The sequence below is a fragment of the Lemur catta genome, chromosome 2, assembly GCF_020740605.2.
Source record: "Lemur catta isolate mLemCat1 chromosome 2, mLemCat1.pri, whole genome shotgun sequence".
In the NCBI taxonomy this organism is placed as follows: Eukaryota; Metazoa; Chordata; class Mammalia; order Primates; family Lemuridae; genus Lemur; species Lemur catta.
Genome location: NC_059129.1, coordinates 105,943,009 through 105,970,543, shown reverse-complemented (window position 1 = coordinate 105,970,543; position 27,535 = coordinate 105,943,009). Strand labels below are relative to the sequence as shown.

At 38.9% G+C, this 27,535-nt stretch overlaps 1 protein-coding gene and 1 pseudogene across 4 annotated transcripts in view; both read left to right on the top strand.

The window, feature by feature from the left end:
• The first annotated feature begins 1,099 nt into the window (after positions 1 to 1,099).
• LOC123632220 lies at positions 1,100 to 2,169 on the top strand (annotated as a pseudogene).
• A 5,045-nt stretch (positions 2,170 to 7,214) lies between these two features.
• Positions 7,215 to 27,535, top strand: part of HS3ST5 (heparan sulfate-glucosamine 3-sulfotransferase 5) — a 264,574-nt gene continuing 244,253 nt past the window's right edge. For all 4 annotated transcript variants that reach the window (XM_045542293.1, XM_045542291.1, XM_045542289.1 and 1 more), the window contains exon 1: positions 7,215 to 8,029. The gene's annotated coding sequence lies outside the window, so the exon portion shown is untranslated. The remainder of the gene's footprint in view (positions 8,030 to 27,535) is intronic.

The following is a 27,535-nucleotide window of genomic DNA, read 5'->3' as shown; positions in this document are numbered from 1 at the left end:
TGAACATAAATTCAAGTACAAGCAACAACTTTTCTCTTGATTGCTCCAAAATTTAACTGAGACAATAAATCAAAAATCATCAGAGTCCAGTGAATTTAGAAAATCTGGCTTGTAGGATTTAGCCTGGTTTCTGTATGAGCGAAAGACTACCCATTCACAGGGGTTGGCATGAGGAATCAGGAAAGAACTTGCCAAGTTCCTCCCTTTCTTGTTTCTTGTCTCTCTCCACATGGTGACATTATATTTAGCCTACAGACCTAGCACTTCCTGGACATCAGGAATCTAGACTTGCACCGTCCAATACTGTGGCCACTACCCACATGTGGCTGTCGGATACTGGAAATGTGTCGAGTATAAATTAAGATGTGCCATATGCATAAAATACATACCAGATTTCAAGACTTATTATGTGTGTTTTCCACTACTGCTGTAAAAAATTATCATAAATTTAGTAGCTGAAAACACCCATTTTTTACATTTATTATTTCATAGTTCTGTAGGCCAGAAGTCCCATAGAGCATGGGCTCAGCCGAGTCCTCTACTTAGAGTCACAAGGCCAAAATCAAGGTTCCCATGGGGCCTCATTCTTTTCTGGAAAGAATCTTCTTCCAAGCTCATTCAGGTTGTTGGCTGAATTTAGTTCCTGTGATTGTAGTACGAGAGTCTTTTCCCCTTCTGCTCAGCCAGAAGCTTCTCTCAGTTCCTTAAGGACACTTGTATTCCTTGTCACACCATCCCCTCCATCTTCAAACCAACAAGGACATGTTGAATTCTTAAAGCATTCATGTTGAATGCTTTGAATCTCTCTGACTTCTCCTTCTGTCACATCTCTTCTGCTTCTAGCCTGAGAAAATCCTCAGTTTTTAAGAACTCCTGTGAGAGAACTTTCCAGAATGCTCAGTGAGAGGTGGAGGAGTGGTGGCTGCCCAAGCTCTTTCCTGCTCCCCTATACCAGCCTCAGCCCACTTGCTAGCTATAGAAAGTGGTGAAAGAAACCACTTACTACAATGTTTTGGGGGTCAAACCCAGTGCCACCCAAGAAGAGTTGAAAAGGCTTTTAGGAAACTGGCCTTAAAGTACCACCCTGATAAGAATCCAAATGAAGGTGAGAAGTTTAAACAGATATCTCATGCTTATAAAGTGTTCTCTGATGCAAAAATATGAAATTACTTGACAAAGGAGGAGAACAGACAATTAAAAAGGGTAGAGTAGGTATCAGTTTTGGCTCCTCCATGGGCATCTTTGGAATATTTTTTGAAGGAAAAGGAAGGATGCAGAGAAAAACAAGAGGTAAAATATTATACATTAGCTTGCAGTAACCTTAGAAGATTTATATAATGATGCAACAAGAAAACTAGCTCCACAAAAGAATGTCATTTGTGACAAATGTGAAGGCTGAGGTGGTAAGAAAGGAAAGTAGCGTGCTGTCCCAATCACTGAGGCCCTTGAATGCAAACAAGAATTCATCAGATAGGACATGAAATGGTTGATGAAACTCAGTCTGTGTGCATGGAGTGCCAGGGCCATGGGGAACAGATCAGTCCTAAAGACAGATGTAAGAGCAGCAGTGGAAGGCAGATAATTCAAGACAAGACTCTACAGGTTCATATTGACAAAGGCAAGAAAGATGAACAGAATATATCATTCCATGGTGAAGCAGGCCAAGAACCAGGATGGGAGCCAGGAGATATTGTCATCATTTTAGATCAGAAGGACCATACTGTTCTTACTGGATAAGAAGACTTTTTCATGTGTATGAACATATAACTTGGTGGAATCATTGCATGGCTTCCAAAAGCCAATATCCACTTTTGAGGACTGAAAGAATCATAGTCATCACCTTGCATCCTTCAGGTCACAGTGTCAAGCACAGAGATATCAGGTGCGTGCTAACTGAAGGCCTGCCAATTTATTGTGGATCATATAAAAAGGGTCACCTTACCATCAAATTTAAGGTAAACTTTCCTGAGAATGGCTTTCTCTCTCCTGATAAACTTTGTTAGAAAAACTCCTACCTGAGAGGAAGGAAGTAGAAGAGACTAATGAAATGGATCAGGTACATCTGGTGGCCATTGATCCAAATCAGGAAAGATGGTACCATTACAATGAGAAGTATATAAGGATGATGAATTTCATCCCAGAGGTGGCAGTGAGTGTCAAACCTCTTAAGGGTGCCAGTGAATAACACTCACTACTGGCATTTTATATATATGCAGTAGTGAATAAGTGAAGGACTATAGCCATAATATGCTGACTCCTTGCTATTGTTTTTGTTTCAATATTAAACAATAGTAGTGTTGTAAACATTAAATGAAAATAAATGGAAATATAAAAGCTCTGACTTTTACCCTATATATATGTTGACTTCAGTGTGCAAGATGAAGTTTAATACCTGTAAAAACTACTTAAAAAAAAGTTCCTCTAGCATTTGTTAGGTCATATCTTGTGATTGATTTCAGCTGTGTATGTGGACAAGCTTAGCTTGAAATGCTAGATGTATGCCTTGACCTCTGTGTATGATCCTTCATTGCTAAACTATGAAATTAATTAAAACTCTGTACAATTGACTCTCCATATCCATGGGTTCCAGGCATTCAACCAAACCCAGATCTAAAATATTCAGGAACAAAACTCGATAAAAATTAACAATACAACAATACAAAATATGAAATAATACAAATAAAAAGTACAGTATAACAACTATTTACATAGCACTTACATTGTATTAGGTATTATAAGTAATCTAGAAATGATTTAAAGTACCCTGGAGGAAGTGCATAGGTCATATACAAATACTATGCTATTCACATAAGGGACTTGAGCATATATGGATTTTGGTACCCAAGAGGGTCCTTCCTGAGACCAATCTACTGAAGATACTGAGGGACCACTGTATTTAACAGACAATCAGAAAAAAAACACACACAAAAAAAAAACTTGATTTGTAGAGAAGTGTTGGGCTATGTAGTTATTTGTATTAAGTGGAATTCATAGTGATGCTTCTTCATTTATCCTATTACTTCAATTGTTACTTGAAAATGGCATAATATATAATTTATCTTGTGGTATCAGTGATAGAAATGATCATATATAGTTTATATGTCCTATATATTATATAATGTATGTATAACAAATATAGATCATATATATATAAAACTATGTTGGTCAGCTCTGGTTACATTCATTTTTTCCTTTTCTTTGGACCACGATAAGCCCCTGAGTAGTGACTTCCAGGGCTGAGTTAAACTTAACTTAGAAGTTAAAGTGAAGAGACTTTTACATGGAAGAGAAGTAATTTGCATGTATAATGTGGGAAGGTGTTCCTTAAGTATGTCTACAGGGTTACTGTGAACCATTTGATTTATGCTCCAAAGTAATTGTAATTTAATGTTGGAAGTACAGAAAATTGTGATGAATAGCTTTAATTGTATGTTTAAAAGTCATCCTATGTTCACATGCTTAAATTTGGATATCAGAATTATGTATAATGTATGAATATCTTATTATATTGATTAAAAAGATTTTTCAATACATATCACTACAGGCTTTTTTTAACCCTCAGATCAAAGAATTGGCTTTTCACTAATTAAGTACATAATTTTTCTGAATAATACAAAAAAATACTATTTATTTTTAAAAAAACCTCATAACTAGATTGGGCCCTCTCAGACAATTTGGGATAATCTCCCTAATTTTGAAGTCTGTAACCTTAATTACATCTTTAACATCTCTCTCCACGTAATGTAGCACATTTACAGGTTCTAGAGATTAGGACATGGAAATCTTTGGGGAGCCATTTTGCCTATTATAGTATGGAAAAAATAATGTTAACTATTTCATTAATAATGTTTATACTGATCACATGCTGAAATAATATTTTGGATATATTAGGTTAAATAAAAATGTTATTAAAATTAATTTCATCTGTTTCTTATTAGTTTTTTAATGAGCTCCTAGAATGTTTCAAATTATGTATGTGGCTCCTATTTGTGCCTTGCATTACACTTCTATTGGCCAGCACTGGTGTAGACCTAGAGAGAGCTTAAATCCTTTTTAACGTCCTCATAGTTTCTGACATCCAATCTGTGGTCCCACCCCTTCCATGAGAAATGCTTCCCTTATAATCAGGGGTGGCCTTACACTTTTAGATCTCCTATGACTAAAGACAGTATAGTATAATACAAAATCCATAACTTTCATACAAGAAATACTCAAAAATAGTGATGGAGCATGGAGATGTGGGTACAGGGGTTCACGTCCTTACAAGGGAAGGACCCCTGGTCAACCATATCTATAATTGATTACTAGCAATCCCAGTGATTACTGCCCTGGCACCATGAGAGCAGAGGTTTCTTTTAGACATCTTTTGGTTTCTAGTGGTTGGCACGTAGAAGGGTCCTTTCAATGAATATTTGCTAAACCAACTGAATCTAGATGTCAGTGATTAGGTGGTTAAAATAAAAAAAGATAGGCTTTGGAAAGTAAGTCAGCTACTCTCTATTTCTTAATAATGACAAACATATCCATACTTTACTGAGAGGACAGCTTCCATTTGGAACTGTGAACTAAATAATACTTAATGGTTACAGCTTTATGAGACAAGAGAATGTGATAATGCTCAGGAAAAAAAAATATCCTTTACCAAAATGAACACTCTAATTAATCAAATGTTTTCGTTGCTTTGTATTTTATTTGGCTTTGGTGACTAAACCAAACCAATAAAGCTGTGACTATTTTCAAAATTGTATTTCAAATAGATTTTTGGGTGGTCTGCCACTTTGGTGTTTAGTGTTTTATTTGTTTAATTTAACACAATACTAAACGGTTTCTACAAAAATGTTATATCCTACTCACTTCCCCTAGCAGAAAAGCCAGGTCATTTCTAGGAGTTGAAAAGCAACACAAAAAAGTTCATGTACTCTTATCTAATCCTCCAACCCCAGGAAAGGTAAAAGCCCTTTCCAGAGCTTTGCTTCACAGTTTCTGGAACTGTACCTGCTCCCAGCCCCAGATGTGATCTTGTACTAGGTAGGCAGAATCACTGTGACAATCTCACAGTCTATCAGCTACAGAGCTAAGGATCCTCTGAGGAGAAGTTAGGATTGCTGAGAAAGCACAGGCTGCTGAATGTTCCTCTCCTGCCAGACATAAACCTGATGCAAGACAGAATTATGAGAAACCAGATTCATCGCACCCATCCTCCCTTTCAGTAATCTGCCAGGTACAAAAGAAAAACTGAATACCAATAAAAAGATAATATAAATAAACATTTTTTTAAAAAGTTTACTGATTAAAAGGACTGATAGATGGAGTGATGCATTCTTCGAAATCTATTGTCATGCCTTTGTGGACTTTATTGCTTATCAGCATTTCCCCCCCCTCCAGGAAAAACAGAACAGCAACATTTGTTCAGAATAAAGCAAATTGTGTTTCTTCCTTTCTTATTACTTTTATTGTTTGAGGTTTCTTTTAGACTATAATGTGGCATTGTGATTTTGAGATGGGATAAAAAAATCCCTTGTCTTTCAAACATAAGAATGTGATTGTGTGCTATTGTTGCCAACAATGAGCTAAAGAGGTTAATGGATCACATATCTGGCAAACAGCCATCTTTCCTCCTGCTCAATATATTACACAATATGCATTTTGTTGTTGCTGCTGAGCTTATGATTTTGTTTGAGTAGTTGGTAAATAAGTTTACTTAGATTTAAGTTATCTCTTTCTAGAACTCAACAGCTTTGTCATTCAGGCTATATCCTGAAATTTAAAAAGTGCAGTTTAAGGTCTGAGCTCATGACCTTTTGAGGTGATGCGGAGTGAGCCTCGAGAAGGAGGTGGGGCCGGCTGTTGAATGAAAATCTAGAAATATTGTGCCTTGCGAATTGCATTCGACCTTTCATTTTCAAATTGCCTAAATTAACCGAGTGAAATTACCATAATAAAAAGGAATGGATACTGGAGAAAGCACAGCAATTCTTTCTAGTGTTGTTGCCCATGATCAGCCCAACAGACTTCTAATTAAATGGGCCAACCCTCTCCACTGACCCCAAGTTGACTCAACTTTGCATTCTATGACTGTCATTTTAAAACAGACAAGCCGTCATAACCAATAACGTTGTGATTTCTTGCCCAAAGGACTTTTCTGTACACTGCATTTGTACTATGGAATGTAAGCAAGAGACCTAATACCTCTAAAGGGGGGGGGAGGAGAAGGAGGAAAGGTTTTATTTTTAGGGAACTACAAGGGGAAAAACTTTTTCAGTGAGAAACACAGTTTTCTGGGTAATTTTGATTGAGTAGGGATGTACGTTGAGGGAGGGTATCAGAGTTGGAAGAGAAGCAGCAATGCATCAGCCTCCTTAGATCAGATGGGATACTTTCAATTAGGCAAAGAGCACAGCAAACAGCACGTAGAATCAGTTCCCTGGCCTGCTGTTTGGCTGGGGGCAAGGGGTATGAGGGACTCAGACTGAATCGGGAAGGCGAGTGTGCCTCTCGGCTTTGGGACTGGGACCTAAAATAAGACTGAGCCCTGAGCTCCCGCTTCCCAGCTAGGCGGTGATCGCCCCCTGTGACTCCGGATGCACACAGCAGTCCCAAGCACCGCCACTGCCGCCGCCCGACCCCTCACAGCCTCCAGCTTTCCTGACTGGCACGCTGGAGCCACAAACCAGCTTCCTGGACATCTGCGTGTCCCAAGCTCTGGGTCTAGGCCCCTTTCTCTCCAGGCAGACAGTTCTTAGCTCCTCAGAGATTAGGTCTCTCCGACCTCCATGTCCCCAGGTTCTGCCACCCTGGCTAGTCACCTCCACGGCTTCTCTAAGCTGCGACTTCAGTCCGCCAGGGAGCCCCGCGTGCCCACCTGGCCGCCCTACCGTGGTGCTCGCCCGCGGTTCCCGCGCCTGGGTGGGACGAGCGGTGGCTCAGCTACAGGACCTCCGCCTCCGGGTAAACCCTTCTCCTTTCCCTTATCTGCCTAAGGCCTTGCCCTCCCCCTGCTGCAAGCCGCTCCGGTGTGTGCGCCCGTCTCCCCGCTGAAGACACCTGTGCTTCCTTCCCCACCCTCCTCCTCCTCCCTTTCGCTGCGGTTTCTCCGCTGCCTTTGGGAGCTCGGGAGCGGCAGCTGGAGGAGGAGCGGGGAGAGGAGGGGAGGGCGAGGAGGAGCAGGGGCGGGGTGGGTGGGGAGAGAGCCGGGAGGGTGTGGACTGGCAGCCACTCTGCAGCTGGTCGCCGGGGACCCGGTCCCTCCTGCGCGCCCAAGTGATGGAGGGGAAGAGATTCGCTTAGACACACACACGCGCACACAGCTGGGCACGTCTCCGGGAGGCAGCTGCCTGCTCGGGCGCGCCGGGGGCCGGGCGGCGGCCGTGACAGCGCCAGCCGCGAGGAGCGGGGCGCCGGCACAGCTTGGCACCCGCGGCTCGTGGACGCAGGAAGGGAAGATCCCAGCCACACTGACTGTTGCTCTTTTGGGCGAATCGAGAGGGAGCGGGCTGCCGGGGAAGCTGTCACCGCGGACGCCCAAAGCCCTCGCCCTCCGTGCGCAGAGTCCGCAGCTGCGCCCGTGCCCTAGTGGGCGAGGAGGATGCGCGCCTCCTCCGGCCGAGAGGCTGCGGTCTCCGGCACCGCGCGGACCCGGGCCCCGGCGGCCGCCCGTGTCGTGCCCGCGCCACGGGAGCGCGCCCTGCCGCACCTGGCTCCAGCCTCCTGGGGAAGTGCGGGAAACGCGCCCTAAACTCCACTACTTCTCGCCCGCCCACCCCTCCCCTCACGGCTCCCCGCCCCGGACCCGGCCGCCGCCGCCGCCGCCGGCGTGTGGGGCCCGCCCGCCACTTACTCACACGCGCGCACGCACGGCTCGTTCGCTCCCATTCACGCCGACTGGCTCTCCGCGGAGCCCCAGCCCGGGCAGCCGAAACTGCTGGACCAACTGCCGCCCGGACCGCAGGAGCTGCCCCGTGGCCCGGCGCGACCCGCCGCCGGCCCCTGCGCCCGGGCTCCGGCCCGCGCTGCCGCCGCCGGGACGATGGTGAGCAGGGCGCGCTGCCCGCCTCGTGAGGGGGAGGGGCTCAGCACACCGGGCTGAGACCTCGTAGATTTGGGGGGAAATAACAGTAACGGAAATCGCTAAGGGAAGGAGGCATCCGTGGGATGCCAGCCGAAAGCACTTTGTGGGGTGCGGTTCTCCTGCGCGCTGCCTGGGGAAGACTTCTGAGACGTTTGCCGGGGCTCAGCGTTAAACTAGTACTAGCTGAGGAACGGCGGGGGCAATTCCCGGGGTACATTTAAGCAGTCAAGTCAGTGTCAGTCAATCTGTCTGGCTGTACGTTTTTCTCTACCTTTCTTGCCCAGAATGCTACACCCAGCTCTTCTTTGCAGGAGAGAGAGAACACGCGTTCACTGCTCTCGTCAGAGTTTGGGGGCTCGCGCTCAGCCACTTCCTGGGGGGGCTGTGGGGCTGTTGCTTGGAGCGTGAGGGCGAGGGCGGCTTTAGGGGAGTGAGGGGCTTCCAGACCCGAGCGGAGGGCAGGCAGAGGACGGGCGAAGGCTCAGTTAACTTGTGGGTGCGGTGCCTTCTCTTCGGAGCCGGCCTCCACCCCTCACCGCACCAGCCCCTGTCCCCTCACAGCCCCACTTCGCGCAACCCTTCCCATTTACCCCAGCACACACACACACACATACACACACACACACACACACACACACACACACACACAGGAGACGAATGCAATCGAGGGGGTGGTCATATAGTTATTACTAAGAAGTCTTCCGAGGTCGCTGTAGCTACTGACTGGAAACTGAGACTCCTGCCCCTGGCACTTGGGTGTCCACTTTGGTTTAGGGAAGCAAGGAGGGAGCGCCCAGCCTGATGTGTATGACTTTACCCGGAGGCTTCAGGTGCACAGCAAGGAAACCTCCACCAGAACTCGGGAGTCACTTCACCTTGATAGGTCCGCTCTCCGGCTTCACTCCTTGAGTGCTTCAGGGCACCCACCCAAGGGAGCTGCTGCTCCTATCCGTGGTCTCCCCAGTCCCCTCCCCGTGGGGGTCTCTCTCTCTTTCTGTCATATCTCTATCTCCATCTCTCTCTTTGCTCTCCCTCTTTCCCTATGAATATCAGTTTCTTCATGGAAAACATCGATCCCTTAAGGGGAGATTTAATATTTGCAAAGTGCTTTATGTCATATTACTTCGTGGATACATTTAATTGCACTGTAACTCTTCTCTGATTTATGTAAACTTAGCCTGATAGATAGCATGCAGGGTCGGGTGGGTGCGAGCGAAAGTGAGTGGGCATTCTTTCCGTGACAGTGCTCCTTTCTAAACTCATTTGCTAGAAGTAATAAAAAGCTAGTGCTTCTGAAAGGTTTTGCTCAGTAATTTCTACATATGTCAGAGGTTTAGGCAAATTTCAGATTACAATTTAGTTCAAATATATTCAGCTTCTTTTCAAAGAAAAAGTTGAAAAAAGATAATAAAAGGGGATTACACATCAAAAATGACTATTTTAAAAAATGTCTTTATTATCAATTATGTTGCAACAGATTTCTTTTTAAGTTACTTCAGTGTTTCCTCCTAGAGAAGTTCTTAAAAAATAAATGAAAACAATACTACTTCCCTTCCTCCCTGTGTTTGCTTACAAAAGGTCATTGCTCAAAGTGACTGAGCATCAGAGCAGGTTTCCTTACTTCAGGAATATGAAGTTACTTACCAGTGAACTGATGGAGACCTAAGAAGGTATAAGAAACATAATGATGGGAAGGAAACTGTTGCTTAAATTTGACTGCCTCCAGTATATTAACAGTGAAAAGGAAAACTGCTCTGGCCTCTCCCAAGTTACTCTGGCCTTCATAAAAACATGCTTTCCTCAATTAATAAAATGTACGGGAACCTCATTACTCATGTAAAATAATATTTCCAAGTAGATACCTAAGCAGATTATATGGGAAATTATGAGCCCAGTATTCAATGGAGTATATTATAGCAAGTACTGAGATCGTGGTTTCTAGGTTAAATGAGAGCTCATGCTTGAATTTTAATACTTGAAGTTGTTCCCTTGAACATCTTTGTGAGGAGGTGCTGGTTGAAATGTTTTCATTATGCTTGCATCATTGTCCTCACCATTTTACAGGCATACACAGATGTTTTTGAATGAATAACCTTCTTACTTGCTGAATTTTTACTCATTCAAAAAGTATTTATTGAGCACATGAGCACACAATATGCAAAGCTGAAGTGGGGAGTTATTTGAAACAACAAGGAAGGATTTGGGGGAGAAGCAGGATGCTTACTCCTACACAGTGTAAATAGAACTGTAGAATAGTGGCTTACTTAGGGAAGCAGCATCTTGCCTGAAGTAGGTGGTCAACAAAGCTGTTGACTCAAAAATCATATAAGCTGTTAATTAGCCAACTTTGTTTTCACCCTAAATTCCACCATTATTCTTAACCCACCATGTCATTTAGATGTGACTCATCTTCAGAGAATTGATGTTGACTCTAATCTTCTTGCTCTTTGTCTGAATACTTTGGAGTAATATAACTATCTGTGTACTGTATGATTTCCAACTCTGGCTTTCTCTGTACAATTTCTATGGAATAGTGCCAGATCTGAATATGTCATTAGTATTCATTTATAAGTAAATGCAAATGTTCCTATTGCATTGAAAAAGTATACTTGAATTCATAGAACACAACAAATATTTTGCTCCTTAATTTTCTCATCTCTATTTTTTATAATCTCAGAAACAGTAATATCTCTTAAAATGCAATTATATGTAAATGAGCAAGTTAACAAAAATATTTACATATAATTTTTTAGAAAAGATGAAATTTCTTCTGGAAATTTTAGTTGAGAATTTTCTTTAACTTTCTTGGCATGCTTGATAGGGTGGTCTTTTATCATAGGAACCTTCATTCATGAATAAAATAATTCTGCAGATAACTTCCTAGTAAAAGAAGCTAGCGGAGGAGAGAATGCTTGCTTGCTAAAAATGAGTTGAAAACCTCCGAGACTAGAATATGAGCAGTGACACTAGAGTTGTGTAGTTGAAATGATGTGACTACTTATATATTTTATTGGTCTTTGTGACTTGGGGACTTTTTAAGTACTTTATTCCAGTGTTTTCATATTCTGAGATTATTGCAATTAAGTGAAGAGTTACTGTTTGATAATGGAATTATAGTTTGTTTCAAGTAAAGGTGAATAGTTGGAGAAGAGAGAACAAGTCAAGTTAAGGAAATAATTATTCAAACTACAGATTTATCCTCGTTTAACTCCTATCTTTTTTTGGTGGAGGGAACTCAAAACAAAAATAACTAGTTAAACCTTTCGTTATGAACTATATTGTTAGTATTCAGAAATATCCTGTATTTTAATTTTTCTATAATTTAATATGAATTATTTAAAACCAGAAGAAGAGTAATCTTATATATTTTTTCTGGAATCTAAAATTTGTTGACAAATTTCGCTTCCTTTGAAATCAATGTTTGTTTCTGAGTTGTGATTTTATCTTAACTTTTACAGCAGAAGTGCAATTAAAGCAATATATTAATAACTACTTTTAAAAATCACTGATCTAAGTAAAAAACATTTCACAGTAGCTAACACTTATAAAATATAAGTGTAAAAGATTACATCTGGAAATCCATATAATGTATAGGTGGGATAAATGAACCTCTCTAAATCTCATATGCAAATTTCATTATCGTGTTTTAGTATTAATTAACAATGAACTATCTTTCATCTTGCTGAAAAGTTTTATGAAGGAAAGCTAGGTCAGTATTAGGAAGTAGTTAATGAATTGATTTGACTTTAGACTGCTTTACCTAGCTTGACTGTGCATGGGGGAATAAGTTATATATATGTATGTGTGTATATATGTACACATACAAATATATGTGTGTATATACACATATACACATATATACATATATACTGATATATACACATATATGGTATATATTTCTGTTTCTGTTTATGTATATATCTATGTTTTGTCTGATAACCTTGTACAATAGGAAGAGAATCCCTTTGTGGCATGTATGGTTTTTGAAGTCAGCATCATCTTGAGAATGGTACTCATAAACACTCAACAAGTTTGATATTAAAAATTTGGAGTGTGGTAAACTTTTTTGAACAATTTATTTAAGGAACACTTGTAATAACCCTTAGTATGCACCTGACACTGTCTAAAGAGCTCTACTAATATGAACTCATTTAATTCTAGCAGCCCCACATTATCCCCCATTTTACAGAGGGAAATAAGTAGGTAAATCTGTTATTATTATTATTATTATTGATATTTAGGAAATGAGGAAAGTGAGGCTTCCTGAGCATATTGGCTCCAGCTCCACAGCTACTAAATGGCAGAGCTGACATTTGAGCCCAGACAGTCCACTCTGCTATGACACGGCTCTTGAAGAGGTTTTATGTGTGTGTATGTGTGTATACATATATATATGTATACACACATACACACACACACACACACATTTACTTAAATAGGGGGCAAAGTGGGGAGCAAGTTGCAAAGCAAATAGATTCTACCAACTGAGATTTATGGCAGTTTTCAACTTACAGTGAATTCTTAAGAAATTCATAAGGAAGGCAATTGTAATGAAGCAGTGACATAACCTGAACCAGAGCAATACTTGAGCATAGTGCTATAACTTAATGTAGTTTTTAATGGACTCAATAATTTTCAAAGGTTCAGCTACTTTTAAATTAGGTAACTTTAAGAACTGATTCCATATTTAAGTAGTTTTAATAGCTCAGAGGATCTGATACTGAATGTTTTATGCTTCCCATGATATCCTTATAATGTGAACTTCTTGCACAGGGGATCAGGATCAGTGTTACGTGTTACTACAGGGTATGGTTCTTGCCAAAGGAATCTGAGTTGTACAGAAGGTGTGAAATGAGACTTATTTTGCTCAGACCCAACCACACACAATAGGCATCCCATTAATGTTTACTTCATGGAGGGTATTCCACAAGTTGCTAGTCCAGAGGTAAGAAAAAACTTCAAATGCTTTTATAATCACACAGTTTTAAGACATGATTTAACACTGAATAGACATTTTCCTTTGTCATGATAATCTCAGGACATTACTATCTATGAAATCCTGTGGAATAATAACTTTTATTAGATGGAGTGGCTTGTGATAGAAAGGAGGAGGGTAGTGTAAGGAGTATGAAATAATAAACTGATTTAAATGTTTAAATTTAGAAGTAGACAAAAGGAAAAAATGCCTGTAATTGTACCTTGTATTTTAAAAAGGCATGTAAGACATAATTACCATTAAGTAACAGAATCTTTAAACTACTAATGAGGTGGCACAACTATCCTGTCATAAATATTAACAATCTTACTATTTGAGTATGGTTTGGGGAATTATTTAGGAATATATTAAAATGTCACTGTAATGCTCTTCCCCACAGCTAACTAACTCAAGTCAATGAAAAAACAAATCACAATAATTCTGAATGTGCCTCAACATAAATAAAGTGTTTATTGTAGCATTAGTACTGAAGTCAGATAGAACTGGCTGGATTAAAATCCCTGCTTCACTGCTTATTAGCTGTGGCATCTTGGGGAAATTACTTAGCCTTTCTAATTCTTAGTAATTTTATCTGTTGTATGGTAATGAAAATAGCAGTTCATAGACGTCCATATAATAATCTATATAAAACACCTAGTAGAGCGTGTCATACATAGTAAAGGTTCAGGGAGTAGTAATTGATTCTGCTGTCATCACCATCATCTCTAACATGACCATACCATCATTATAAATGGTTAAACATACTGAGTAAATCATATGTAATATATGCATGTTTGGTTGTTCTCTATTGTAAAACACAGGTTCTGTGAATTCTCTTACTGTTGAGAGAAGTGTATGAAGAAAGAAGTATGTGTTTTAAGATTTAAGCTTGATTAAAGTGTTACTGGATTTAAAGGCCTATGCCAAGCACAGAAATTGAGAGGAGCCTTTTGGGACAGCTACTTCACAGTTTTTTGTACAAGGACCCTGTATACAAGTTCCCACAATTCTTTGAAAGATGTATCCTCTTATACAGACATAGTAAGTGGAAAAGAATAAAACTCTTTACTAAGCATTGAAATATTTGTATTTATCTTTATATCTGATGTACGTTGAAAGTTTTAGGATACACAGAAAATTTTTTCTCACTTTTTTATATTTTATACCTTATAGAATTCATTGTATAAAAGTAAAAGCTATTTCCTAACTCTGGTCATTACATGTGGGTAACTTGATTTAAAATGGTTAATTTTAATTTAATTCTTAGATTTTTAAAAAATAACTTATTTAGTTCTGGTAGCCACAATGCTATTCCCATTTTAAGTTTTTTAAAGCTTAGAAACTGGTGTTTTTCCGTGTTCTTTTTTCCTATTAGGTGTGTAAACCTATTTACCTCTTTATCTTTGCAAAAATAATAAATGATGATAACTAACATTTAGTTAATATTCACTGTGTACAAAGTAGTACAGGTCTTAACACATTTCATCCTTACAGAACATTCAATGAGACATGTAATTAGTATTTCCATTTCACAGATGAGGAAATTGAGGCCCAGAGAGGACCCAGAGCTTGAGGAGTGGAGCCATGACTCAAACCCACGCCACTGGGCTCCACAGCCCACATTTAACCCCCACTCTAATGCGCTTCTCAGTCGCAATTAGCCTCCAGGTACTTTCCCTGGATTTCTGGGCCTAGAAACCCATACCTCCCTACTTCCCTGTATCTTCCCTGCAGCAAATGAAAGAGGAGTTTAAGTAAAGGTTAATTTCTTGTCTTTGTCATATCACACTATTTTCACATGTATATGTAATGGCCACTAGAGCAAAGAACAAAGCAATATTATTTTTTAGCAAACTATTGGATCTATTTTTAAATATTAGTAGATTTAAACAAGTCTGCCAAGATCCTGCCAAATACAGTCATGTGTTACTTAACGATGGGGATACATTCTGAGAAATGCATTGTTAGGCAATTTTGTCATCATGTGAACATCACAGAGTGTATTTGCTCAAGCCGGGATGATAGAGCCTACTACACACCTATTGCTCCTAGGCTACAGACCTGTACAGCATGGTGCTGTACTGAATACTCTAGGGCATCGTAACACAGTGGTAAGTATTTATGTATCCACACATATGTCAACACAGGAAAGGTATAATAAAAATATAGTAGTGTGATCTTATGGGACCACTGTCGTTTATATGGTCTGTCATTGACCAAAACATGATGGTAGTTGAATCCACACTGTGTATGTGGTAGTGGAAACTGACATTCCATGCAAATGGGATTTCCTCTTCTGGTGACCCAGCTGCCTGTGACCCGAAGTTCCTAATTGCCTAACTTTTTCTGAGCTGAATAAAACAGTAGGACTAGAAGACACTGGAAAAAAAGCCTTTCTTCCCAGAGACACAGTGTGGAGAAGTGAAAAAGCTGACCACTGGGGAGCTCCAGGGTTCCTGTGGATCTGAAGGGTTCCTCCCTCCTGAGAATTCCCAGAAAAGGCCCGAGGACCATTCTGTTGACCACCTCTCTTAGTGCTTTCCAAGGACAGGGATTATGTTGGATTGTGTTATTTTCATCCCTGTTTCCATGGTACATGGCACATGGTACAGGCAGACACAGAGCTTTCTTACTGTGGGCATCTCAGAACCTGGGAAGCAGAGAGCTGAGGCACCCAGACAGGGGGGACGTAGGAGAAGGGGACAGAGGCAGAGCACAGGATGGGTGCTAGGGTGCATGAGGGATTGATGGGTCTGCAGTTGGATGGGGAGCTGGGAGAATACTTATTTCCATTTTATTTTTACTTACATATGGTTATATTCCTCTGTTTCCAAATCTAGACTAGATGTGTGGTACCCACTTGACCCTGACATCTGACTCTTTAAAGTGAAGAACATTATTTCCCATTGTCCTGACAGCAGTGCCTGACACACCATAAAATCTTAATAAATACTGTCTTTAAGTGTTATTTCCTGATTTTCTCTGGATAGAATTGTTTTTTTCTTAACCAGGCATTTATCTTATCATCATACTCTGTCCACTCTGAAATGGATGACCAGATAGTCAAGGGTCATAGGAACATTTAGTTTTAGAGTTTCTGAATTCCACAAATATTTGCATCCTCTAAAAAGGGACTCCCACCTCTGTGCTACCAACAAAAAGATCAAGGGCTTGAGAATTTTTACACACCATTACTATCTTAAATGTTATCTTTTCTCCAATACTTTGTGTTATTTTCCTCTCCTGTATTGGCAGCATCATCCAAGACATCCAAGAAAAGTGAGAAACCAAGCATAGTTAGTTACAAGGATCACAGTAGGAGCACAGGTAGCTCAGGATCATCTCCTTCCACATCTATTTTGTCACCAAGACATGGCAGTCCTGCTCCTGAACATTTGCCTGTCTTGCCAACCCTGATGCTACTGCTTTAGTTCAGGCCCTTAGAACTTCCCACCTGAATCATCATAGCCTCTTTCCTCTTTATTAGCCTCGGGTCTCCATCCTCTTCAGTGCTTCTGAATTTTTTTCTGACTGCCAACCTCATCATGTAATTTTCCTGCTTAATAATCTGCTATATCCTTTGCCTTCAGGGTGAAGTTCAAATGAGTTCAACCTACAAAGCCCTTCCTGTTCCCATGGACCAGCCTGGCTCTCATCTCCTGCCACTCTTCCACAAGGTCCCTGCAATCGGTGATTCTAAGCAAGGAATGAACCATGCCCCTTGACATTTTCATGCCCTTGTGCATGCTGGTCCCTCTGCCTAAGGGTTCTCTGCTTGTCTCACTTCTTAGCTTCTCTTTGTTTTCTTACTTCTCTCCTTCTTTGCAGTGTTCCAACCTCCACCCAAGCCAGGATGGCTGAGCTTTCTGCTCCTCTTTTATAGTGCAGATCTTGCTCTATTGAGTTAATTTGTTATTCCTCCCACATACACATACACACACAAACATAAACACATACTTGTTTCAGTTGGTAACTCAGAGTGGGAAAAAAAAAATAAACACGTACTTGCCTCCCACCAGTATTTAAACTCCAGTACCTAGCTTAGTATCAAGAATATTAGAAGCACTGAATACATTTTTATTGGAGAAATCATCTTATCCCTCCCTCTGCCTGACTTTTTTCCTGTTCACTTACTTGATTTATTACATTTCAGTATTCATTTATTGAGAACTGCTGTGTGTCAGGCAATGTGCTGAGTGCTAAGGACATAATGACTTAGTCCTTGCTCTCAAGAATCTTGTAAGTCCAAGAGGAAACCCAGTTGGCAAAGAAGCAAGTAGTATTCAGTGTGTTAGATGATGAAGAGAATATACAGTGAGGGTACAGTGTGAAGAAGGTACAATTCTGCCTGGGAGAGCAGGGGAAACTCCACCCCTCCCCCCTGCCCCAGCCCCTCCCACACACACCCATTTCTCCTCTTTTCTAATGTTCTAAATGCCCCAGAGAAAGCATCCATCTATCAAGACTATTAATTTTTAAGGGTGGATTTAGATATCCATTTCTCTAACAACAGCCTATAAAAAACTCGGCAATTTTTATTTTTATTTTTATTTATTACTTGCAAGACCAAGAAAGCTTCAAAAAGTTCCTCAGTAAGCTCATTTTCAAATTTTTCTTTCATTTAAATTCTTTTAAATACATCTAATAATCATATTATTTATTTAAGTTCATTTTCCCTATAAAGCAAGGGACTTATATTTAACCAATCAGTATCTATTTAATGAGATATAAAAATCTGATTTCTCTTTTAGGATTTGATATGAAGTTAAATTATTTCACCATGGGCAAAATGAAAACCTCAATAAGACCAATAGATTAGCTAACAACATATGATAATCACCTTACAGATCCTTATCTAGTACTAAAGAAATAGAAATGGGCTGTTGATTAATATATTTAATGGCAAACATTTGAAAGCAAGCCTTTTTTAGATGTGTGTGGCCATTCCCTAATAAAATATAAAATTAGTTTCAAAAGTATAATGTGTAAAGTACAGTATTACCTTAAAATATATATAAAAGATACTATGCTTTAAAAACATTAATACATTTAATATAGTAAATAAACCATAACCATTCAGGTGACTTCTTTTAAAATTTAAAAAAATAATAATAATTAAATATTATATTATTTGTTTCCCCTCTAAAGTATGTAAAAGCATTAACTATTATTTCCTAGTTATGTAGATATTATATTCCCATTTTATGTCTTAAAGCTGAGAGAAAACCATGAGCAATAAAAAAGTAGAACCAAGTTAATCCTGTCTGTTTTCAGTCATAAATTTACTTTGAAATTCTTATACTTTTGTGAGAATTTAACTATATTCTGTTTTTAAAAGTACATTAACTAGGAGAAGAGATGTATATTTTTTACACACATACATATTCATATAAATTCTTTTTCTGACTTTAGTTTCTTCTTGATAACCAAATAACTCCATTGCCTTTGAAAAAGGTCTAGTTTTATTCTCCTGCAACCATGATGTTTTCTGTGACTTAATTCCATCACAATAACAGTCAGTCATTGTTGACCTATGGGTGGTTCCCTACATACTCTAAATGTTCCAAAATATTGAAATGTTGGGAAGCTGAACAAAAGATTTATATGTGTTACAAATAGATGACCACAGGATTTGCCATCCAAGTTGGGAGACTTGAAAGTGAAAGGAAATATATAATAATTTTGCTGAGAAAAGTATCATAAAATCCCTAAATATGGCTAATGTAGCACTGCCTTCCTGCATCCAGTGATCTGGGGAGACCAGTCCTAGGAGCCTGGGTCTGTGTCACCTTCTCTTGCCTGACACAGGGCTGGGGTAGACATTCTGGTAACTGTGCATGTTGCAGTCTTCATTTAAGCGAAGACTCCTCAAATACCTAAAGTAGGCTTGAGGAGAAAGACTTTTTTTATTTTCCCAGAAGGTAACTAAGTGTGGGATCTTGGCTCCTCAAGTTAGAACAAAGGGAGCCCAATATAGGAAGGGATTATAGTGAAGAAAAGGAGATGGGGTCTTTCTTTGTGAGTGGGGAGTCCTGTAGACCCTGTGGGTACTCATGAGGAAACACGGTCCATATTCTTTCGACCCTGACCATCACCAAACCAGAGGGTCAAAAGCATATCTTTGGCACTGCTGCCTAAACACTTGTTACCAAGCATCCCACATTGGCTTCATCTAGCTGGAGTGGGCAGCAGGAAACATGACATTAACTCAGTATCATGATAATAGTGCAAAATCATTACTCGTACATTCAGTAGCTATTCATTGAGCATCTATTATGTTCCAGAAACATCATTGGCTGATACAGAAGACTACGTTCAGCATAGACAGGCTATTCAAGGATGCAGTAGAGGAGGTTGTAGAAACCCATAAAAGTCAAAAACTTTCAGAATTCCCACTCACTATCCATGTTTATCTTCTTGGTTTTCCTCTTTGAATAAACCCTTCTTTTAAGGTTATCTATTTGATGTGTTCTTGTACTGAGATGCTGATCACCTGAAGTTTTTAATAGTTTCTTAGAAATATCTGGAATAACCGTACCAGGAGAAAGAAGGCAAGTTAGTGTCTTTTGCCTACTGTATTTAAACAAGGTATTTAGGTAGTTTTACTTTGTTTCGTTATTTCCATTTTAAAAACTTTTTTTTTCTTCTGGGACAAAAAAACAAATTATTAATTCTATTTCAATAACATTCTGTATTCAGAAGAGTAGCTGCCAAATTTGTTGGGACTTATAACAAGATAATTAATTATCCGGTAACATGAGGACTATTGGAGTGTTGGATACAGAACAGATGGTGGGAGAAGAAGGATGATGCCGTCAGCAGGCTCTGAGGGGTATGATAAGTCTTTCGGCCTCAGTGGGGTAAAAGCTACTTGTGCGCCAAGCCTTGCTCATACTTCCTGCTGCGCTTTTTTCTTTGGTTGGTCCTTCCATCACCCCATTACTTCACTCCTTGATACTCCAGCTTCCCTTTCCCACTGCCACCACATTCATTTTAAATGTCAAGGGAGGTGAAGGGAGGTGAGGGCAAAAGTTCTGCTCCCCTTGGACCCTGAACACAGTGCCGACATCTGTGGCAACCCCAGTGCCCATCCCGTGGAGCAAAGCAGGCTGCCTTACCCTTGTCCTGACATTGGTTTTAGTCATGCAGATGCAGGGCTGTTACAGAATTTTAGGTTCATTTCAGAATCAGTTAGATAAATTAATATTACATGCAAACTCCATGGATTGTTTTCATTTGCAAATTTTCAAAGACCAAAACTGAAGTCTAAACATTTTCTCAGAGAAAACCTGGTTGACTATCAGTGAAAAATGTATATGATGTACAGTTACTACTTCTCCCTTCCAAGTGATTCTCCTCTGTGTCGAATCAAGTTTGCCAGCAATTAGAAGATACATTTATATTGAACTAAATATTTGATGGCAGTGATTATAATGACTTCACCATTGATTCTTTTCTTATAGATTTACCATCTATTACAAACTGTTACCATCATGATGCATTTATAACTCTGTGAAAGTCCTAGTACTTGTTGGTATTACAAAGAAGGGTAACATTTAGATTCTAGATATTAAAAAATCTATTTTATTGCAAACTTTATCATGTATGTGCTAAAGAAATATAGGATAATCCAGTTAAAACATTGTTGCAATAAAGTTACTCATTCATCATAAAAAAGAGTGAGTTTCTGATCTGGGGAAGTAAGGAGTCACCTTGCCTATCCCACCCTTTCAATATCAAGCCCATCTTTTATCATTTAAAGTAGAGCTCCCTAAAATAGATTACACTGACAAGTAGTAATTACTGACAGCTGCATTTAATTAGCAAAGCAGATTCCTGCTCATGACAATAAAGTATTATTACATGTTTAGCATTAGCACTGGCAGGAAGAGGTGACTTTGCTAACACAGAACTAGACAACCTGTTTTCTTTATTTAAACACACACGCAGTTTGGCTGGAATTGAACTTATGCTACGTGGGAGTGTCTATGGTTTTACAAAAGGAAAGAAAAACAGTAGCTGTAAAGTGTTTTTCTTTTTCTTTCCCTTTTTTTAGGAAAACAGGCAGATTGTACAAGGATAAGAAGTAGTCCAGTGCCAACCATTGGCACCCATTCTGGAATTGTGTGTCAGTGTTTTTGTGTTTGTGAGTCTATATGTGTGTTGGTGGGTGCGTGGAGGTGTTTGGGTGCCAGAGTTAGAAAGAAATTAATCCCTGTAAATTTAATAATTTCTGATTGTATTAAAGACACTATTGTTTTCCTTCTTGCCTGCCTGCCTTCCTTCCTTCCTTCTTTTCTGTAATTAACCCTGTACATATCTCTGATATATTGAGTATTTGAAAAATATATGCAATCAAATTTAGGATTTTACATACACTTTAAATTTTAAAATTGATTTCAATTTCTATCCATTCTTTCTCATAGTAAGTAGGCTCAACTTATCTCCTCCAACCCCTACTAATCCATTTCCACTTCCCCATCTAGATCTCCTACCTGGCAATTCTTACTAAGGGTGAACCTATAATGGTGGGATTCCAAGCATTGCAAAAGGTGTTCAGTATTTTTAGCAATCCCACATTTACAACATTTTTAATCCATAGTGCATAGGTTGATGCTGCTAACTTGAAGAAGTATTGTGAAGATGACTAAAACTAGCATTCCTTAACTTAAATGACATTTGCTATTTTCCTTACTTACAAGTATTCCTCAAGTTATAGAAACTATACTTAATGTATTTTCTCACACTCATGAAACTCAATTCCAAAAATACTTACTGGTGGTCTAAAATCTGAAGAAAAAAATGTGATGTTGAATATCTGGAACTTGTGTTTTTTGGGATAGTGTAGTGTGTTTTCACAATGCTGTTTTAAGTTATCTGGATGGCATGTATTTTTCAAAGTGTAAAAATAGACTCAGTATAATATACTGCCATCTTGTAGTTTGCCATTATAAATGCTATATTCATAAAAATCAACTTATGTATCCATGGCAATAAGAGGCAAGATGAATATGAATAGAGAAATCCTAAATTGATCCTCAAACTAATTTCCATCATCAAACTGTTCAGCAGGTCTTTAAACTTCTTCTTTGTCTTTTCTTCCTTCCTCCCACTCACCTTCTAGTGGGCATCAACTAGAATAAGAGAGAAGGCCACAGAGAGCCTGCAGCCAGGTAAACTATGGAGAGTCCACAAAGGATGTGGGCAATCCACTAGTTTGATACTTATTGCTATGCACAAGTACATTAGGACCACTGACTCTGTTCACAACCCCAGACGGGCACTAAGCAAATTTATGTAAGGTGGAGAATGTGTCATCTTTATCTGCAAACACTAATTCTAACAAGGATATTTAAAGAAAAAAATGTCAGGTGCATATCTGTTTTTTAGGAGATTTTTACTAAAAGTAAATTCCAAGAAACAGCAATTTTGTGGATACTAAATTTAAGTATCTAAATGAGCATTCAGTTAAGGCCATTTAAGAGTTATTTTGAATATTAAACCACAAAGCTTCACTAATACCCTAAATTTAAAGCCCCACTGAGTCTTATAATATTCTGATGTTTAAATCCTATTAAGAATAGAGGTTTATTTTTATTTTGTGCTTTGAAATAGAAGATTCTTCACTGAAGAAAAAGTTTATAGGATTCAAGGGCATTGACAAATTTAAAGCCCTGCTGAGTCTTATAATATTCTGATGTTTAAATCCTATTAAGAATAGAGGTTTATTTTTATTTTGTGCTTTAGAATAGAAAATTCTTCACTGAATAAAGTTTATAGGATTCAAGGGCATTGACTGAAAAGAAGTATTGTGATCACTGAAATTGGGTGTGTTGGAACATTCAATGTTTCAACTATAAAACTTTCCAAAATTAGATCTATAAAATTGGAAACTCTACTACGCAACTGCTCTAATTACTGTGCTAGTTCATAAATTAGTACTGAGAAATAAAGGCTCAAATGTTCTCTTTTAATAATGTCTTTGACTTTTAATATTGTCATTACTCACAATTTTATATTCAGTCATTAGACAAAGACTTACTGAGAGTCAACTATGTGCAACACAGATAAACAAAACACAGTCCTCTGGCTTCAAGTAGTCAGGTGGGAAGATACATTGTCACATTATCATTAAGTAAGGATTAATTCATCATCATCTTTCCACTATTACCAACTAGAATGTAAACTCCACGGAGGGCAAGAAATTTTATTCATCAGTGTAGCCCGGGCATGCTAAAATATTGTCTGGCAAATAGTAGGTACTTAATAAATACTTGTTGCATGAAATCATATGAGGTGTCATAGGAGAAGAGCAGAGGATGAGAAAAGAGGGTGTGAGGGAAAGGGGTCCTAAACTGCTTCCCAGAGGAGGTAAACCTTGAATTCAATCTAGAACCTCTAAATAGAAAATTGAGCAAAACTTACCAGGGCCATGTATACCTGCATAAGACTGAGTGGGTTTGTTTTTCTTGTTTGTTTTATTTTGTTTGTCTTGAAACCTGTCCTAACAGTGAGTTGAAGAAACACTAGTTTAACAGGGAAAAATAATAAACAAGCAAATTGAATCTTAGGATGCAGCAAAACTTCTAGAAACACCTCTGTTCATCTTCATGGATGTTTCACATGCCAACTGGTGTATCTAAAATCTATCTTACATTCCAAACTCCTAATGAAACCATCCCCCAAACCCAACCCATCTTAACAAAGAAATACCATTTTCATCATGTTTCTATTCTGTTTTTGAACTAGTTACCTCATTTTGATCTATATTGGGCTATAATACCTTTATTCCATCTTTAAACTGGAACATCCTTTTCCGTAAAGCCTAGACTACTTTTGTGATCTAAATAGGTTCTTATTTTAACCCTTCATTAAGTGTGCCTGAGTAACTAACTCCATCAAGCTGACTTGTAAAAACCTCTTGAGTCTCAGCCCCAAGCCAAATCTGCTACTATAGGAAATGCACAAATCTTCTTCAGATGGTAAACCTATTCATTCTGAATCCATCCATTCAGAAACTGGGAGATTAGACTGAGGCACTCCATGTTGACTTCCCACGTTAAGCCAGTCCTAAGAGTGTTTTAGAATCTTCATTTAAATGTTCCTTTCTTATGATTATTGGCCTGGAGCCAACTATTGACATTTCCTGTGTGTATAATTATCATTTCGTAGTTTGATATTACTTTACTGACCAGATGGAGGACTAAAGTTGTCTTAGACTATAATATCCCTTAAGTTGCATGAGATACATTATAAGCAACTGGAATCATAGAGAATTTAAGAGTGGTCATCCCATAGACTGGTAGAAGTGAGAGAAAGCTATTAATATAATGGAAGTCTATTCAGGCTTACACAGCCCGTCCCTGGTTCATCTGAAGGCACCTGAGTATGTTAGCTGAATGTCTTCTTTCAAAACATCACCATATAGAGAGGGTTCTGATAGACAATGCATGTAGACAAGTTGTCTTAAAAATTTGAGTAAGTTTTGGCTGGAAAAGGTAAAAGACATAAAAACAAGTCAATAACTGACAAGTAACACCTCAAGTATACAAGGAAATTTATTCTGATGAGCAAATATCTGCAAGAAAGTACTAGAGAATAAATCTTAGCCTACATAATGATTAAATAATTTGGAGAGAAGGGCATTCATTTTTTAAAAACTTGGAGTCAGAGCCATCAGTCTAATGTTGCATCACATGTTTTAGGTCCAAGGATTTCATTCCATTGTACTGTGATTGAATGTCAAAAGCCATGTGTAAATGATGAATAAAAGTGATGAGCTGAAACCAGAAACCTGCCCACGTCAGGAACTACTTGCCCCTCCAGGGCCAAGTTAGAGATAAGATTTTTCAGAAAAGATATTAAAGGGAACATAGGTGTAACTCTGTTACATTATCCAGAATCATAGCTTTCCAATTTTTTTTTACCCAGGCATTAAATTGAGTGCCAGTGAGACCAAGCAGCCTTGTTGTCTAAAAAGGAATCAGAGTGGATAAGCATTTTCACGCAGTTACATTATATGTGCAATTATGACCATAGCAATACACAGCAACTATTCCATTAGGTTGTGTTTATCTCACATAAATTCCTTCCTTCTCCTTCCTGCTGCTCTTGAATCTCGCACTGTCAGGAGCTAAGGAAGAAGTCAGTGCCCTCCACTCCCAGCTGCCCATACTAGGGTCTTCTCGAAATGTTTTTGTCAACAGAAGGGAACAGCACCACCGCTCACCTTCTGACTCAGTGTCCCTCCAAAACACCCTTCCAGACCTCTTTGGCCCTAAAGTTAATGTTGTGTTGTTATTTTTTATTTGTTTGTTTTTGAGAATCTTTGAAACACCCTCTCTCCCAGATTAGAGTCCCAAACCTGAAACCAGTACTCCTTAACCAACCCTAGGCCACCGTAGCTTTATACACAAGAAAACTTTGTGTATTTTAATTTTCCCTGTATGGAGAAGGAAAGTGAAAACTAAATATACAGAAATAATAATATTTTCATTGACTGAGCAGCCATTGTATGCCACACACTATGTTAGAGCCATAACATGCATTATCTGTTATCTTCACAATAATCCCAAGGTACATTTCATATCCTACTTTTACAGGTGAAGAAATTATAGCTTAAATTAAATTGCTCAAAGTTGAACAGTTAGGAAGAGGTAGAAATAGGAATTAAACTCCTATCTTTCTGATTCCATAAATTCATGACCCCACCACCAATCGTATTGCCCACTGTAGGTTACAATGAGAAACACTTTGATTCCTGGGGATAAAATGTAAGCACTCTTGCACTATGGGTATGAACACATTAACAATTTTACCTATTTCCCCCCCAAATACACACTTAATAATCATCCAAAGATGAGTCCTTACCCCCTTAATAGTTTTACATATCACTAATTATGTGCCAGGCAGTTTTACATATGCTATCTTTCTCTAATCCCAATCATAATCCTGCTTTATGTTTTTTCCCTCATGCCTTCTAAGTAAAAGAGCCCCTCTTCATTCTGGTGTACGGCTCATTACCATGTTTGTTAGTCAGGAATAGACTGCGTTATGCTGAGGTAACAAATGACCAGTCTTGATGGCTTAAAATCTCAAAGGTTCATTTCTCCCTCCCACTGTGTGTCCATTGCAAGCTGGAGGTCTCTGCTCCAAGTTGTCTGCACTTTGGGACCCCGACCATCAGAGCAGCATTTATCGGGAACATTGCTGATCTTGTAACACATGGAAAAGAGACTGCTGTGGAGGACACACTGGCTCTAAAAGCCTGCCCCTGGAAGTGACACAAGTCACTGTGTTCATTTTATTAGCCAAATCAATTCATCTGGCCAAGCCTGACACTGATGAGGCAAATATAATTTGCCCCCAGGGAGGAGCAGCAAATATTTGGGAAGCTTAATACTGTCTATTCCATTAGGTATGAAGACTTGCTGTATCTCAGTAACATATCTAGTCTTTTTAGTGAGTAAGCCATAATCTTCAGAGATTGGGAATTATATATGGCAAGAAGAGAAATGACTACAAGGAATTTTCTCAAGTGCTACCTTAGCAGCTTCTACAGAAGTGACCTCTAGGATTCTTGTCCTTTTTTAAACAGGTTTCTTCACATTTATTACTTTTGCTGAAATGGATTTTGGTCACTATCAACAGGGAATTTATAGGCTGCACTGTTGCCTTTTTGAATTTAAAATATATATTTAGAATTTAGAATCACTTTCTCTGATGTCAGTTCTGCGGCTGATTTTTTTTAATGTGTTATGTGAGCAAATGTAGATTGTAACCATAAACACAGTGCAAGGAAAAAGCAGGCCCATCTGTCTCTTTCAACTTGATTAGGGAAGGTTGTGCAGACAGTATTTTTAGTATGATCTCAAAATTAAGGTTAGGTTGCTTTGAAGCCAATTGACTACCATAGATTTATTCATTTCTATGGTTAGGGTAAAACAAATTGAAAATATATGTACATTCTCAAAGACACATTATGTTGCTACTTTAAAACCACATTTACTTTTTGGTTACACAAGAAATACATTTGCAGACACAGAGTTTTCCTTCTCTGACTTTGGTGTTAGAAATTCTGAAATGGCTAACAATTCTACTACTTGCGGTTAATGCTACCAATAAGAATTGAACATTCTATTAGGGAAAAGTCTGTGTACTATGAAGCACTGTATAAATAAAAAAAGTTGTATACTTCATTTATCTATATGGCATAGAGAAAATTCAATTCAGTAGCGATTTTAAGGAAAAAAATAGCTTTTCCATTTATTGTAAGTACAATTTTTAATAATTAACCTGAAAGATTGCTCTATCAAGTTATTAAATTATTAAGTGACCAGAAAGTGCCAGACTAGCCTTATTTTTCTCTACCATTTATCATGGGATATAGACAAATGCCAACAGTCAGATCAACAAATGCCAGACACAGACACACATGTATGTCTATGTGCAAAAAGATACATTGATATGTACATTTTACTAGAACATTGTAT